This window comes from Catharus ustulatus, chromosome Z, assembly GCF_009819885.2.
Source record: "Catharus ustulatus isolate bCatUst1 chromosome Z, bCatUst1.pri.v2, whole genome shotgun sequence".
NCBI lineage: Eukaryota > Metazoa > Chordata > Aves > Passeriformes > Turdidae > Catharus > Catharus ustulatus.
Genome location: NC_046262.2, coordinates 44,629,452 through 44,647,724, shown reverse-complemented (window position 1 = coordinate 44,647,724; position 18,273 = coordinate 44,629,452).

Below are 18,273 nucleotides of genomic sequence, written 5' to 3'. Positions count from 1 at the left end.
CTGTACATTGCTTTGAGGTAAGAAGCTCTGCATGAAGGCCTTTCAAGGCTTTGCCTAAAAATAATTAAATGGCAGTTCTGCTACTAAATTTACACAAGAATTAAGAGCCAAAAATTCATTTCAGTAAACAAATTATTCCAAGAAAGAGGAGAGATCAAAATTGTCGTATTTTTTATCTACTGTCTTACATTTGCGCAGCAGCCTACAAGGACCCACTTTGCAAGACACAACTTACTTTCTCTCCACCTCATCTCATTTTCTTCTTATGTGAATTTTTTCTCTGCCTGGGGAGAGTTCAGCTCTCCTCAAAAAGCTCTGTAACATCTGCTGTGGTTATTTATAATTGCATCTCCTTGTGCTGATATTTTAGGTTTAATTCTTTAGGTTTGGACTGAAAGCTGGAGGTCAGTTCTTGCCATTTTTAATTATTTCCTTTCATGAAAGATAAAGGAAGACATGTCCCTCTGATTTTATCATTACTGACAAACCTTTCCTTGGCCCTTTCTTTGTTGTTAATATTTTGCACATTCATAAATGAGCCTGAATCATTTGTGGTAGCAAGCTTGCACAAATACACATGCATACCCCCACACAGACACCTCACAGATAAGATCACTCTTTTTGAATCTTAGCTTCAGAGATTTTAAGCTACACTTCACAGACTTTGCTTTTAATATTTAATTTATCTGGAAATCGTTAATGTACTAAACCAAGAATTTTTAAAGTAATAAGTGTTTTAAGTTTCCACTGAAAAAAATCTAGACAAAAGTCCTGGGTGATAAAACACACAGAAGAAAGTCTCTGTTTTGTTTTAAATTACCATTGTACGTGTTTCTCATGCTGTATTAAGTAAATCTTTTTTTTTACTTATTATGAAATAACCCCCCAAAATACGCACTTAGAATTATTTAACTATGGTTATACAATACATCTTAATTCATTGGAAAGTGCTCAGCTGGGAAATATTCTTACACAATGCATGCAATAGAAACCCTTACTGAACAGCGTGGACTATGGTTTAACAGGAGTGGTAATTCTGTCTGGAGATGAGGTCAGATGTGCAGCCATGCTGAGATTGCCAAACTCACCTTTGTACCACCAAGCACGTGCCTGGGAGCTGCTGTGGGTGGTATGTCCACAGACAGTTTATAGGGATTGAAGACAACAGGGGAAGAATAGCTGGAGATGGAAAAGGGATGAAGGGTTTTGGAATGTCCCAACACATATGAGCACCAATATATACCCAGAGATAGTGAGATGGGCATATGAAAGCAAAGCAGGATGCTACATGCAAGCACTTAAATATATGGTCAAAGAGAAATTACAGTCTGTGTCTACATGTCTTCCATGTGATCAGATAATAATTGGGATGAGTTTCAGCTCAGAATTCAAGTCCTTGATACTATTATATTTAGTTCAAATGTGCATCGCCTATAGTTACATATTTAATGTACATACATTTCTGTTCTCAAATGCTGTACTAGTGGCCATACAACTGAAAGGCCAGAGCTGAAGCAATAGATTCCTGTTTTAAAACAGCAGGCCATTTTCAGGTGTTTTGATGAGTTTAAGAGCACATTGAGCTGCACAGGCTATTCAGCTGCCCCCAAAGATTACCATCACCAAGGCATTTAATGATTCCCCAAAGAAGCAGCAGGGGCTGCAGCCAGATGTGATTTGGTGAGTGAACAACTGGTTTTGACAGGGCTAACCACTGAAGGAGCAGCACAAGTACTATGTAAACATGCTGGGATTTACCCACCACCAGGTAAGAGCCCTACAGTGTGCAAACTGTAACATACATAAAAGATGGAAAGTAAAAGGATATGGCAAAGGACATTGTTGGGCAGATTAAATTAAATAATCCAGAGACAAGTTATAAAGTTAACTGCCTATGATGCCTGTAATTACTACCTGACATCCCTGAAGTGCATATTCACAGCTAACACTACATTTTCTTTTTAGGTTGTTGAAATGCATGAAAGACAGAGAAATGTCCAAGTTGCCCAAAAGCTCACCTTCATGAACTCAATATGAGCATCCAGACTTTGAGGGAAATTGCTGAGTATTGTCCCAATGTTACTGATTATAAGATTAGTGATCCAAGGGCAAGTATCAACAGTGCATGGATTTACAGGGATAGCAGACACATATGTAAGGGCAAGAGAAGAAAGGCATTAGTATATATGGTACACATAGGACCATTAATTTTCAGTGATCTTTCCAAAAACCCCAGTTGTTTTGACAGTATCTCAGAGCTTTTATTCCCTTCTCTGTCTAAGTAGGCGTTTGAAAACTTTATTGCAGCCTGGTTAGTTTCTCTTGGATTAGTTAAACACTTCGTTAGACACTTGACTTCTCACAGTCAACTTGCCAGGTGATACTATATTTTTAAATTGTTTACAAATAACCAAGATTAAAAATATTTTGTATTTCAAAACTTGCAAGGAAAGAGAAAGTAGCAAGAGTGTTGGATAATCTACAAATTTTAAGCAAATGTGAAATTAATTTAATCACCAAGGAATTACAAAGGAAGTCAATCCAGGTTAAGAGGAAGAATAAAGCTCAGTTTAACAGTTCATGTCTGACTGGTGCGTTGACTGTCCTATACAGTTACTATTCCCTAGGCTTTCCAAAAAATTCAATTTCCCTTGGCATTTTAAAATACAGTTTAAATACAGTAATTTCACAATTACAAGCCACTCCTGATTATAAGCCGCAACTTGGGGTGTCGGCAATGTTTAAGTCTTTGTCCATGTATAAGCCGCACCTGATTACAAGCCATAGCGAGGACCCGTGGGCAACAAAGTAACGAATTACTAACTGAATTGCAGGATCGTGGGGTTTACTGGCTCAGCTCGGGGCTGGGCAGGCTCGGTACACTCAGGGCTGCCGACAGCGCCAGGAGGCCTAGCTCGGTGCTGCTGCTTGGTGGGACCACTTGGGGCCGACCACAGCTGCCACTGCCGCTGAGTTCACTTGCCCTGGCCCGGTGCTGCCCCACGGTGGCAGGTGGGAGCCCGCCAGCACCCTCAGCAGCAGGCAGGGATGGAGGCCACCAGCACCTGCAGCGGCAACAGCAGGCGGGCACAGAGCCTGCCACCTTCCCACTGGGCCGTGGGGCCGCAGAAGGGAGCCCCCGCCTCCCCACCCTGCACTGCCGGCAGCACGGAGCCCGCTTCCACCAGCCACACAACAGAGTAACCAGTTTGTAACAATTGCGCAATCCCAGGTTTTACTGGCAGGTGCTCGGCTCACACCTCAGCTTACACTTCCGCGTTGGGAAATTTCAGAACTTTTTCCATGTATTGGCCGCTCCTGAGTATAAGCTGCATTTCCAGGTTGGGATCAAAATTTTAGTCAAAATGGTGTGGCTTATAATCGTGAAATTACTGTACCTTTTAAAATAATGTTTTTCTTTGCAAAGTGTCATCATTTAGGAATGGTACTCCCCAGTTAAGTTCTCCCACTAAGATTTTCCAAACACTGTTATTCTCTCTCCCCCTTCCCCCTCTTCCATTCCCACTCCAACACAGGTGACCAGAGAGGAGAATTGACTCCTCTTACAGGCACAAAAAGGAAAGATCATGAGTTGAGATAAGATGAAAAATTTACTGGAAATAGAAACAAGATAAGACAATTACTAGTAAGAATAATGATATTAATAACAAAAGTGTACAAAAAGAGACAATTACTCACGTACAAAAATGCTCACTGCCAATCCTAGGACAATGAACAGGAAATGCAAGCAGAACACATGTCTGAAAGACAGATGTTTTTCAATTTCCTTAGTGTGAGGTAAGGAAAAGAGCTGTAGACTTTATTAAACTGAACTTACTGTCACCTTTCCCATTGCCTGAGGAGCACCAGAGACTTCATGAAGAAGTAACATGGGGGAAAGAAAAATTATAAATTGACTTATGTCTAATATATTGGGAGCTTGACAGGGCCTTTGCAGAGTCCATTCAATACCTTTGCAAAAAAAGAGAAATAAAGCTTTGGGGAGGACTGCTCTCCAGTATCTTCTATTTTCTATCTATTCTGTAATTCAGAAGGCAACCTGAACAAGAAGTAAATAAAAACACAAGAACTTCAAAGATTTTACCTTAGAACGTGGTAAAATGATAATCTTGCATCAGGATCTTGTATAAAAGATTGCTTTCTGAAAATACAATTTGCTCATTAAAAACTACAAAATACAGGTAAGCATTGAGTATTCTCTTTACTGAATATTACTAACATAAAGCCTAGTCTCATGTAAAATCCATGTGAAAAATAGAGCTGCAAAAAGCTCCCTTCAAAACTGAATTCGCAGTTATCTTTAAAGGTACCAAGGCTTAATAACCATATATGTTCTTTTGCACCTTTTACTGCATTTTACCTTACCTTTTATGCCCTATTATATGCCCACAGTGAATACTGTCACTTACTTTAGTACTGTTTTCCAAAAGTGTGGCTGGTTCTTACCAGTGACTCAGTTTGGGCCTTCTTTTTTCCCACCCAGGTATTTGCAAAGCTTGCTACGCAGCAGCTCTCATGTGCTGCTGTGATGGCAGTCACCCAGACCTGAGGGACACTTCTGTTGGTTGCTCACTCATATGGGGTGCTGGCTGGCTTCTGCACAGAGACAGAGATGATTCCTCAAAATGTGACACCTGGCCATAACAGACCCCTGTTTTAATCTTCAGACTGACTGAGTCTACTAATATGACCTAGACACTCAATAAATAGCCTAACTAGAGAGCCACATGGCGCACTGCTATTAAACTTTTGAAGACAGAATTGGCCTTCTACTCCTACAGCATTTAACTCTTAATTAACTTTGCCCCTATTTTTAAATTTTATTATCTTTACTTTCCTGAAGGCATCTGGCAAATATTTTGAGACTTCAAACTATTTTTGAAGGAGATATAATCATTGTAAAGAGATCATGCTTTGTAGTGACACTACTTCTACTTAGTGTGTCAGAAATGCAAAACAAAGTTCATGTTTTATTTCTGTACTTGGTCATTTGACGTGAGGTCAAGTGATGTAGTAAACAACTAATTAAATGCTTTATAACTGCTAAGCTATAAAGGAAAGCATAATAAACTATATAGGACATTAAGCATTAATTCATTTAGTGTTATCTGCAAACAATCTGCCTAAAGATCTTAAATTCTTCTGAGACTGCTACCCACTACTGCATCCTTTCCTTTCAAATATCTCCCTATGTTGTTCATTGCCTGTTGTCATCAGCTGCTGTCCTCTGTTCTCTGATACAATGTCACCTAAAGAACCAATGCCTTTTTACATGGTTGTGAGAATTCTTTCTGACAGTCATCTTTGACAAAGTGCCAGCCTACCTGTTAAAAGGAGCAGAAAGTGAGCTGATTGAGCATTGATCAGATCTTCATGAGCTGCAATGATTTGTAGTTTGAGGAAAATGTTAATGAAAAACAAGGCAATCAAAAATAATTCATAATTTTCAGTAACTCAGCTAATTTTAATTAGAACTGCTTTAGGCTTTATTTGGAGATTCAGTAAAAGATGGTACATTTTTGAAAAATTAGCATGTTTCTTTGTCTTACTATTTCTGTAAAATATGGAATTTTTTTGATTATGAGGACATCAGGACAAGGGAGAAACTAATTGAATATTCAGGAACATAAACTGAAATTACTGCTGAACATTACCACAAGTACAGTTCCTGCACTTCTGTGCTCCAATACAGGCAGGTATGTGGCACTAAACATCGTTCAGATAAGAAAATACTAAGTTTATTAGATATTCATTAAGGTCGTCTTCCTAGGCGATCTATGATATGGACTAATGCTCCTTGAGTATTGCCTCCAGCACAGAAGAAGCCTCCACCACTCTCGGGTGGGCACAAACTGAGACAATGTTTCTGCCTCAAGGACTTGGCAATATGAAGACTGAGCCTCTTTTTAGAGAGGATATTTGCAGATCTTATGTCTGAGCTCCTGCCAAGCTTCTGTACAGCTCCTAGAAAAAGTTCCTTTCTTACATAAAGTACAGCTAAAGTTAACATTGGTATTTGATGCACACTCTGTCCGACTCATTGTAATGTCAGGTAAGAATCACACAAATCAGAAGTTGAGAAACGAGGTTAAGTCACAGAGAATCCAAGAGATGAAAGAGAAAGATAACAAGAACTGGTCTTCGAAATAATTCAATGTATTTTTTTCTTATTATATAATTTTCTTTGGGGTTTTCTGCCTCAGTTATACATTCAGGAAAGGTAGGCTTTTTAAGACAGGGAAAGTTAATGTTGAAATAAACTTTTTTTTTAAAGTGATAGATTGTACTGTCATCCTGGCTTTCAGTGCTTTGTGTGCAACAGAGTTTCCAAAGATTGTTTCAAGTAACTTTATATTCATGGATAACATATATAAATTAATAAATAAATAAATATTTTTAATTGCTAGGCCTAAGCTGCCAAATATCCCAACATGTATCCTCTGTCCCCCAGCTCCATCTGCTAATCTGCATCTCCTCACACCAGAATTTTAGAACACTACAAATCCAAATTTCAGCCTACCAATAGAGATTTAAAAATACAGCACTCTTCTAATACAGTCTGCTATTTTATATTTATTCAAGGTATTTTCAAACAATATGCACAATGCAATCAGCCTCATGTATTTTCTCAAAGACAGTATAAAACAGGCATGGGGGAAGCACAAATGCTCACTGTGCCCTCTGACTAATCTGACTAAAATATAAATATGCTACACGCATAATCTATATGAAATGATATCTATATGATATCCACAAACATGGTTTTAGTATCAGGAAAACCATGTAGTCTTGAACCATTTTTACATCTAAGTTGTGATCGTCAAAATCTGTCCATTCATAGCAATCTGTAACCAATTCTCTGCTCCCACATTCATTAGTTCATCTTCCCTTAATGCTGTAGAAAACTGAAGCTAGGGATAATGTGGCATTTTTTTCTATAGTTCACAGATAAAGAACAGCACCGGTATGGACTCTCTGAGGCTGCTCTTTAAAATGCAAACATACAGATTACAGCAATCACAATTTCCTTACAACTTAGCTTCCAAGGTTCTTGAATTCATCAGAGGCCACTGAAGGAGAAAATTCTTCTCAGGTTTAAAGACCAAATCATCTGGTTTTGTGCATAGACAATCTACGTTCTCATAACCTAAACTCTGAAACTAAGAGCAGACCATGCTTTGCTGAAGGTTATATTTCAGGTATAATTTTAATATTATTAATATCAAACTATTTCCCATATGCTGTCAACAGTAAGCTGACAGCTGATTCTAAATCCTACTATTGTCTGGCTTACTCATTCCCTGGCTTGTGCTCTGTAAAACTTTTCCCATGGTGGACTCTTCATATCTTCCAAGCACAGATCCACCCCTCATCTTAAATCAGTCCCTCTGATCTGAGAACTGAGTTAAAGGATGATATTTTAAGACTACTCAGTCTCTTCACAAGGAAAACCTCAATTGTTCTTGTAATGCTTCAACACAAACTAATCCTGTGGAAAAAGCCTCTGTATTTAGCCACATTTCTGTATGATGGCATCATGATCTTGGTTGCTCAGAAAAGGCTGAGCAACATATTAGGACAAATCAAGCTCTTACACAACCATAATTTCACCAGTAAAAATTATTTCTTGCTTTTTGTAAGATCTTTTGTTGCGACAGTCCACTATATTTTTTTCTCTTACATTATTTTTTTTCCTTAGATTTTTCTCTATTTTTCCACTCTGTTTTATATTAAATATTATTTATGTTAAAAAACACATCTTAAAAATTGTACAACACCCTTCCTGCTACTCAGTAATCTAACTGGGATGAGATTTGACAATTCTTTTAATTCCTGTATGTCATAATTGTCACAGAGCAGCAGAGAAGAGATTGGCTATATCTTGAGTTACAGTGGCTGCAGCTATAGGTTATCTACAAAAAATTAAATTACAGTAATTTCACGAATACAAGCCGCAGCAATTTGACAAAAATTTTGGTGGAAACCCGGAAGTGCAGCTAATACTTGGGGGCGGCTAATATGTGAATCATTTTCTGACATTTACAACCCCAGACGTGCCAGCCAGGGCGCCGAGCCAAGCACCTGCCAGTAAAAGCCGGCATTCCACGATTGTTACAAAGTGTTACTCTGTTGCCCTGGCTCCCTGCAGGCAGCACGGGGGGCGGGGAGAGAGGCGGGAGAGCTCTCTTCCGTCCTCTGCCGCAGCCCAGGGGAGAAACGGGGGGACCCCACGCCACCATTGCCGCGGTCCGGGGTGGGGGGGGGGAAGCCCACGCCGCCATTGCCACAGCCCGGAGAGAGGGGGGAGCCCGCGCCGCCATTGCTACGGCCCGGGGAGGTGGGGGGGAGCCTGTGCCGCCATTGCCGCGGCTCGGGGAGGAGAGGGGGAGCCCGCGTTGCCATTGCCGCGGCCCGGGGAGGACGGGGGGGAGCCCGCACCGCCATTGCCGCGGCTCGGGGAGGAGGAGGGGGGGGCTCTGCCCCCGCCCTCTGCTGACATGGCATGAGCAGGGGGTGGTCTGTGCCCAGTCGGCGCCGCAGCGTGAGCGGGGCGCTCTCTCCATGCTCGGCCGGCACCGTGGCGCGAGCGGGGCCAGGGCGAGCGAACCCAGAGGCGGCAGCCAGCCCCGAGTGGCAGCACCGGGCTGGGCCACCTGGCCCCGTCAGCAGCCCCTAGCGGGCCGAGCCTGCACAGCCTTAGTTGAGTCAGTAAACCCCCCGTCATGCCGCGGTTCTGTTCGTATTTGGCAACTTTGTTGCACACGGGTCCTCACTGCGAACAACAGAGCGGCTTATATTCAGGTGCGGCTTATTTATGGACAAAGAACGAAATATTTGCCAATACCCAGAGATGCAGCTTATACTCAGTGCAGCTTGTATTCGTGAATTTACTGTATTTTTCATTTTATAAATCGTCTAGTCAGCTTTTTTCCCAAAAGGCTCCCAAAATCTTGCTGTTATCTTTTCATGGTGAGGAAACACCATGTATTATATTACAGTAATTTCACGTCCATAAGGCGCACTGGACTATAAGGCGCACCCCCCGGGAGTCGGCAAAAGTCACAACTTTGTAGATCATATAAGGCGCACCGGACTATAAGGTGCACTTCTTTTTTGCAGCGAGGCTCCACCCCCAGCTCCCCCCGTGTGGTTGCTGGCCGAGGCCTCACCTCAACCTGGCAGCCATGGGCCCCCTGGCCCGTTTCCACCCCGCTACCGCGGCACTGCCAGTTCCCCCCATGGCTCACGGTTCACACTTCCAGGGTGGCAAATGTCGCAACTTTGTACATCATATAAAGCGCACCAGACTATAAGGCGCACTTCCGGGTTCGGGGGAAAATTTTAATCAAAAGGGTGTGCCTTATAGTCTGAAATTACTGTATTTTAAAAAATTAACAGAAGAAAAATTGTTACACGGGAAAATGAATTTTCTATAAAGTTTAACTTGGCAGTAGTTCTCTGAAACTGCAGAATGCCCACGTTACATCAGTAGTGTTTCAAAGGGTCCCAGTAGTCATCTTCAGGCTGTTGCCTCTTTAAAGAGTACCAAAAAAATTAAGAACGGAAAATGTTACTATGCCTTATTCTGCTACTTTTAAAATATTATTTTAATTTAGAGCATGTTTTACTCTTTCCAAATACATAGCAATTTTAGAAGACTTATTCTTCCACTTCCAGAGAAGTGTGTGAGAACAGAGGCATTCAAACAGTAGCACTTTTATATTTCCTATTGGTGATGGCAGGATGCAAAAAATAAGTAATGATGATGTATCTGTGTGGACATTACTCAGTTACAGAGAAGAATTCTAAGTTTATTAGTTGCCAGGAAAAGCAGTCTGCTTCCAACGTATGGTTCTCTTTCATCACATTTTGTCTCAATGACAGTAAGTAAAAGTAAAAAAAAGAAATATAAGAACTAAGCAAGTAAGTAAAAACCCCAAACATAAAGGTACTATTTGCCATGACCATTAGAGTTATTTCATAAAGCTATATTTAACTCATTTTTCAGGCTTTGCCACCTGGGGCTTATATTCTGCTTGCTGAGCTGCTTTCTGTGCTGTGTAGAATGTCCTGACAGCAAGATGAAAGAGCATAAGCCCTAGTGCATTTGAAAATCAGCTCATGTAGCAGAATATGCTTTCAACTCCATGGAACAGCTTTCTCAACAGCTGGTCAGAAGACTGAGTACTGGGCAGGACTTCCTGCTTTTCAAGTATGAAACAACCATTCTAATGCACCCTAAGAGCAAAGAAGACCTACATCCTTATGAATCAGAAAATTAGGAAAAGCATCACCAGCTGGTCAAGTGAAAGACCCTTCTAGATCACATCGGGAGTGCTGTGTCCAGTTCTGGACTCCCCAATACAGAAGGAAGATAGACACAGTGAAGCAAATGTCCAGTGCAGGGCCACTCAGATCATGGCAAAACCAGAGTATCTCTCATATAAGGAGAGGCTGAGAGAGCTGAGGCAGCTCAGAGGGGAAAAGAGAAGGGTCCAGGGTATCTTTTCAAAGTGCATTGAGTCTGGGGCACAAGTCTTACGAAGAGTAGCTGAGGGAGCTGGGATCCTTCAGGAGAAAAGAAAGCTCAGAGGTAGCATTATCACTCTGCACAATTCCCTGAAGTAAAGGTGTAGCCAGGTGGAGAATTGGTCTCTTCACACAGGTAACAAGTGACAGGACCAAGGGAAATGGCCTCAAGTTGCACCAGAGGAGTTTTAATTGGATGCTAGGAAAAAATTTCTTTGCCAGAAGGGTTGCCAAACCCTGGAATAGGCTGTCCAGGGAAGTGGTTGAGCCACCATCCCTGAAAGTATTTAAAAAATGTGTAGATGGGGCACTGATGGACATGGTTTAGTGGTGGACTTATTGATCTTAGAGAATGTCTTAAAGACCTTTTCAGCTTAAACCATTCTATAATTCTGCGGGAGGGAGGGAATTAAGTACAGTAGTTTCACGAATACAAGACGCATAATTTTGACTAAAATTTTGCTCCCAAATCGGGAAAGCGGCTAATACTCAGAAGTGGCTAATATGCGAATAATTTTCTGACATTTCCACCCCCAGAAGTGGAAACCGGGGTGCCGAGTCGAGCAACTTGCCAGTAAAAGCCAGCATTTCACGATTGTTACAAATTGTTACTCTGTTGCGCCGTGGGTGGAGCCTGGCTCCCTGCAGGCAGCACGGGGGGCGGGGAGAGAGGCAGGAGAGCTCTCTCCTTCCCTCCTCTGCCACAGCCCAGGGGAGAGACGGGGGGACCCCGTGCTGCCATCCCCGCGGCCTGTGGGGGAAGGCGAGGGGCTCCTGTCCCTGCCCACCGCGGCAGGAGCAGGCAGGCTCCGTTCCCGCCCACTGCCGCCGCCACAGGACTGGGGAAGTTCCCTCCCCGCCCACCACCACTGCAGCAGGAGCAGGGTGGTTCCATCCCCGCCTGCTGCCGCAGGAGCAGGGGTGCTCCGTCACTGCCTGCCACCGTGGGGCAGCGCCGGGCCGGGGTGACCGAGCCCAGTGGCAGCGGCGGTCGGCCCCGAGCGGCCCCGTCGAGCGGCAGCGCCGGGCTGGGCCACTTGGCCCCGTCAGCAGCCCCGAGCGGGCCAAGCCTGCGTAGCCTTAGCTGAGCCAGTAAACCCCGCCCTGCCGCGGTTCTGTTACTATTTGGCAACTTTGTTGCACACGGGTCCTCGCTGCGAACGACAGGGCGGCTTATACTCGGGTGCGGCTTATTTATGGACAAAGAACAAAATGTTTGTCAACACCCAGAGATGCAGCTTATACTCAGTGCAGCTTGTATTCGTGAATTTACTGTAGTTTATTATACCTCTTAATTGACAGGATAATCGTGCTCCAGAATGAACTACCACCTGAGCAAGATTGACTCCCAGTTACAAGCAGACAACCAATACTCTGTTTCTGAGTTATACAGGCCTCTTCACAGAAAAAGTAGAAGCACCTTTGGAGTGCTTCCTTACTCCTCACCATCTTTCCCACACACACTGCCATGATGCCAGACTGCTTCTGAGGATGTCATTTATCCACTTGTTCAAAAGCTTTGCAGGATCCTACACTCCTTCTCCTAGCCCCTCCTGGGCACACGGGACATGTGGGATGGAAAGGAGAGCAGAGGGACTCCCCATTTCTCTTTCAACTGAATGATTTGGCCCAAGAATTTACATTACTTGAATTTGCATCCTCACGTTGTTCTGAAAAATAAAGACAATACAGCACCAAATCTGAATACCACTCTCTTTACAGAGATTTATTGAGAAATCAGATTGAATTTCCTTAATCTCAATCTTACATCAATACTTCTGTCCAGCCAATAACTGAAAGAAAATAACACTGAGTTTCAATCCTCCCAACTACTCCTGCCTTCAAAACTGCCTAGAGATCATAGGAGCAGATCTATTCTCCCCTCTCTTGCCTTCTACCAGCAAAAGCTACACTCTATTTTACTTGCTGACTATATTTAAATATGTTAAGGGGGAAAAAAAATAAAACCAAAAAAACCCCACCAAAAACACGAAAAAAACCAAAAAAAACCCCAAAAAAAGCCCAAAAAAGCCCACAACACAAATACTGCTAGGTATGAATGACAGATGACGGGATTGAAATCATCCTCACTAGGTATGGTGATGACACTAAACTGTGTGTTGAAGTGGACATATCAGAAGGTAGAGCCATCCTACAGAGAGATCTGGTCAGGCTGAAAGTAACACAGCAGGCTAGCAAGAACAGAACTGCATGAAGTCTAACTAAAGCAAGAGCTAAGTCCTGCACCTGGGTCAGGATAACCAAAGAGCCCAGTACTGACTAGGATCCCTGTGGCTGGGACCATGCTAGGGGTCCTAATGGATAACATTCTGAATATGAGTCAGCTGAGTAGAGGTGACAAAGATAAATCAGACCCTGGGCTGCATCTACAGGGGCATTATTTGCAGAGATTAACAGGCATGATCATCCTTCCTAATCTTAGAGTTTATCATGCCACATCTAGATTGCTGTGTTCAGTTGTGGCCCACACAATTCAAGAAAGATGTGGACAGACTGGAAATAGTTCAAAAGCAGGGCCGTGAAGATGACCAAAGGGTGGGAGAACCTGGCCTGTGAAGAAAGATTGAAGGATTCAGGTCTCATCTTCGTGGAGAAGAGGAAATTCAGTGGGAACATCATCACAGTCTTTTAGTATTTAAAGGATGTTAGAAAGAGAGCATAAACTTTCTCTTTACAAAGAAAGAGAGAAGAAAGGGTGCAAAGGGTACAGGTTTTGTTTCAACTTCAGAAATATTTTTTTTCACTGAGTACAATCCTTCACCCCAGGGAACAATATTCTGGGATGTGATGGAGTCCTCTTCACTGCAGGGTTTCAAGATGCAATTGGAGAGGGTGCTGTGTAATCTCATCTAGGCTTCCTTACCCATGAAAGGTTGGATCAGATGATGTTTCGAGGGTTATATTATGATTCAAGGAACAGAAATCATGATCACAACTAAATCTGTTTTCAATTCATTTTTGTGAACGAAAATGCAACATGACATTTAAGATAAATTCCAGGGCTTTAGATTACACCATATTATTACAGTTGAAGTGATGAAATAACAGATACTGCTGATAACTGAAATAACTGCACAGATCTCAACTTTGTAAAAATACAATATTGATGAAAATAAATTGGTAGGGGCAAAAGGCTTTACAGGAATGTAGGAATATTAATTCTATTTTGATTAAACTTAGCAAGAAAAAAAATCAACAGCAGAGTCTTGACATTCAAGGCTGGGCATCAGAAACCTATGATCTCAAAATGAGAGCCTGTGGCCAAGGCATCCTTTGGGATAGTAAAATATAAGCTTCATGAAACAAAAAGGAGCAAACAGAAAGTGGGACCATTCATGTTCTCTGGCTCATACTACATCTTTAAAATGGCTTTGTATTTAGAGTGAATGCTCTAGTCTGTCTTAGGTCACTATGGAGTTAAGCACATATTCTCCTTCATAAGCAGTCATGATTCACTTCTCCTTCAGGGTTAGTGTACAGAGATTTAGCATTGGCCAGTAAGTTTGCAGCATGTTTGTCAGAAAATTCTAAAAGCTGCTGGCAATCAAGGGTAGAAATACCTCGAGGAAAAGTATATGGCAGGTGTTTGGGATCCTTTCTGGCCCCACAGAAAGAGGCATTAAGAGACTGGGGGGGGGGAGGGGAGGATGGGCACTGGTAGAAGGAAAAGTTGAAAATTATCCAAGAAAAAGAAATCAAAAAATTCAGATCCCAAATTCCACTGTTAGGCATCTATATCTGTCTCTTAGGTTTTATGGACATATTCAAAATTGAAGCTCCATTCCTAGCAGAAAAATTCAATTGTATGGTTTCTGCAAAAATATGGCAAATCTATATTTATTTCACTTCCAGAAAAAAATAAGTTTAGTTGCCAAAACTATCTTTAACTCTGCGATCTAATCAGATGTTTGCCATTCTTTCTTCATCTTGGTGACATCATCTTTCAAAGATAAATGGATTAAAAGGCATTGGAGATAAAAACAGAATTATCAATCAAACGAGATTGCTTCCACCATCTTTTCCTTCTGCCACCTACAATGCTTTAAAATTCTTCAACTGAAAAAAAAGCAAATCCAACAACAATAAAAAACCTCAACCAACCAACCCATCAACCAAACGACACCACAAGAAAAATCTAACAAAAAAAACAAACACACATCACCCCCCAAAAAAGCATCCCCCAAAAAAAAACCAAACCAAAAACAAAACCAAACAAAAAAACAAAACTGTAACCACTTTTATAGTAGTTAACTTTTCAGGGATAACATAAGACACAAACAAATACATAGTCAACCTATGCCGTTGATGGTAGAAAATGGAACAGAGGCAATTCCTGAAGAAAAACACACTAAACAGAAAAGTCATTTATAAATGAAATGTCTTCAGAAGGAAATCTTCACACATTTTACACTTAATAGAAAATATTTTCTTGAAAAATAATGCTGTGAAGATTAGGAAGGCACTAGTCAGGCACGCTATTATTACAGAAATTGAAAAACAGCTTCCATACAGACTATGAACAAGTAGCTGAATAAAGGATATTGTTATTTTAGGAGGCCGTTGTTAAGAAAAAAAGGAGACAGTAGGAACCAAAAACTAGTCACTAAGAAACAAAATATCCTGATGTCAATGTACTCACAGCTGCATCTTATATTTTCATATGAAATGAAAACACTGACAAAAAGCATGGGGCAGAAAGATTATATAAGCTTATGCATTTGGAAAAAAACAAAACAAAACAAAAGGTAGTAATTCAGAGAAGAAAGAAGAGAGACAAAATGATGTGTTCTTAACTCCCTATTATTAAGCAGGCACAGATAGAATTGTGCACTGTGGCTGAATTATGAACAGCAATGTGAAATGTGATTCGGGGATCAGTGACTTCAGAAAAAGTCTGATTGTTTCTCAGGAACTAAATATAACCTTTCAAATCTCTTCTGTCAACTTTTTTAAGGTTGTGCTGTCTCAAATCAATACATAAATGCATGCAACAAAATGTGAACACCTGATGAGAATAAAGGATATATCCAAATAGTAAAAGGTAAAAATAATAGCCCAATGCAGGAGCTGAGAATCACTACATGAAGTAGAAATAGCCTCTGGGCTGAAAACTTTTGATCAGGGGGGTTAAGGTACAGACTTTCTTCACTGGAAGGCTGAAAGCAGCCTCATTTTATTAGACTTCCTTTTCTATTTGATTTTAATTGATTATGTTTATTGAACTCACTCCTTTTACATATAGTAATGGGACAATATACTATGCTATTCTCTAAAAGCCACAGAAATTAGTTCGAAACAAAATAATCACAATTGACTACCTCCTACTTTACAACTTACTACCTTTTCCAAGCCAAAAATGAATCCTCAGTTTATCAACTGCAAGATGCAGATGCAGATGTAATAAAATCATTGCAAAATTCAACCATCCATATTTCTTCCTTTCTTACTTACAATATTTTGTTTTTAGATAAGAAGATGCAGGCATGCTGCAAGATATACAGCCGAGTGAAAAGCAAGTTTCAGCAGACAAGCTTCGCAAAAACTCCAGCAGTTCCTGGTGGCTTGGGGAGGGATAACTATCAGCAGCTGACAACAAAGCTTTTGCTCGATGTTTCATCTGTGATAATACATAAAGTCCAGATAGCAAGTCTAATCTGAAATTGGGTCAACACATTTTGAGGTACAGAACAAAGAGCACAAGCACAGGACTTGGATCGAGGCTTTCATACCAAATCGTGCATATAACTTCACCCACATGCAGATGATACTCTAATTACATTCAGTGCTGCAGTGCAGTGATTTAAAAATTGTGAATTATCTTCTAGTCATTTTAAAATGAATGAAAAACATCTCAGACTACTATAGGAGAGGCTCGGATTCTTTTATTGCTGTGGTAGTATCTATTGTGTACTATGTGGGATGGGACTTCCAGAAGTAAAGACTCAAGATTTTTAATTGTCTAATGAGTTCCCAAAGAATATGCCTATTTTCATTAAAAGTAGTTCAAAAAGCAGAGATAAGAATTTATAGGTAGAAACAAAAAAAACACTCAAACAAATGAAACTGTAAAGATATTTTCCACAGGTGTATGAAGAAGAGACAGTGGCACAATGTGTAGTAAATACTTTTTCATAAAGATGGGAGGAAATGTGTTTGAAAATCAGGCTCAGAAAGCCATTTGCTTTCATGTAATATCTTGGAAGCACACTCTTGCACAGAAAATCTGACCAGAAACTGCAGCGAAAGGGTGATTTACTGAGAACTTCAGCAAGTAAGGCAGGGTAGCTGAATAGGGGATTTTTCCCTCAAAATTTTTTACAGGCCAAGACAGGCTGTTTCTTGGGCTAACCATAGCAGAACCAAACTCCATGTCTGAGTGATCCCTCACAGAGCCACCTAGTTTTCAATATGTCTCAATTACAGAAAACCAGGTTTAACAATAAAGAAGTATAAATAAATAAATTCAAATAGATGCATTTGGGCTTGAAACTGGTATCTCAAATTCAGACAGCACCACCTTGTGAAACCATGTTTTTCAGATAGATAATTCAAATCAGTCTGGTGTACAGTTTTCACAGTGCACCATAAGAGGAATCTCTGATCAGTGTAAAAAAATATCTGGATTAATCTAAATTGGAGTTTACTTATTTTTAGTGTTGATTTTTACAGTTTTTCTTTTCCAAGCAAAATATTTCTTTTCAACCCCATAAACCCTGCTCATACAGCCAGCACTTGTGGGAGGTCTCATCTTGGCCAAGTATGTGCCATGTAGCTGACATTCATACAGCAGTAAATCTCACCAAGACTTTAGGAGGGAGATCTTTACATCGTCTATGGCCTGTGAGCTTTCTGTATTTAGACAAAAGAAAGGCAAAACCACAGGCTCAGCCTCCAGAAAGAAGCTGGGAATGGTTTTGGCTCAAACTGTCTAGCACTCCGGTCAGACAAAGCCGGATTTTTAGTGAGTCATGATGCGAGCTGTAACTAAATAAGTAATCTGAAAGACATCATTACTAATAACAAAAAGCAAATACTATCAAATGCAGTTTTCCATGGCAACTGGCCTAGCTACAAAATACCCACAATATTTCAAGTTAAAAATACAACCGAGCAACAGAATACACTTTTAGTGTATTGAAATCTACAGAGTCACAAATAGGTGTAGAAATGTACACAGAAAATATAAGGAGTTCTTATCAGTTCATTAGAAACACCAAATCACTTCTGTAAAGTCAAAAACCTCCTTTCTTCTAAAGCTGGAGCATCTTTCCTCCAAATATATTTCCTGACAGAGCCAATGGGAAGAAGGTAAAAGCAAATGAGCACACACAAGTAAACCAAAAATGACAGAATTTCTTAATATTGCTGGTCTAAAATAAGGTGAAATAAAAACCTGCTGCTTCAAGCACCCTATGCTAGAACTCTGCAGTATTAACTCCCAGCATCATTTAATTATTTGTATTATTCTGGTCCTCTTATGTGAAAATATCTCATGGTCTGGTGAAATGTTTTGGGGTCCATTTTTTACTGTTGTTCATAACCTTGCAGGTTTATTTTTGTTTAAATTTGAAACCTTCACTGTGGACCTTCTTCAGCCCCTTTTACTACCATCTTGCTTATGGCTGATCTGTGCTTTTGAGAGAGTTGATGAAATTAAACTTTCAGCTGAATATGAGGACTATCAGTGTTCACCACTTCTTT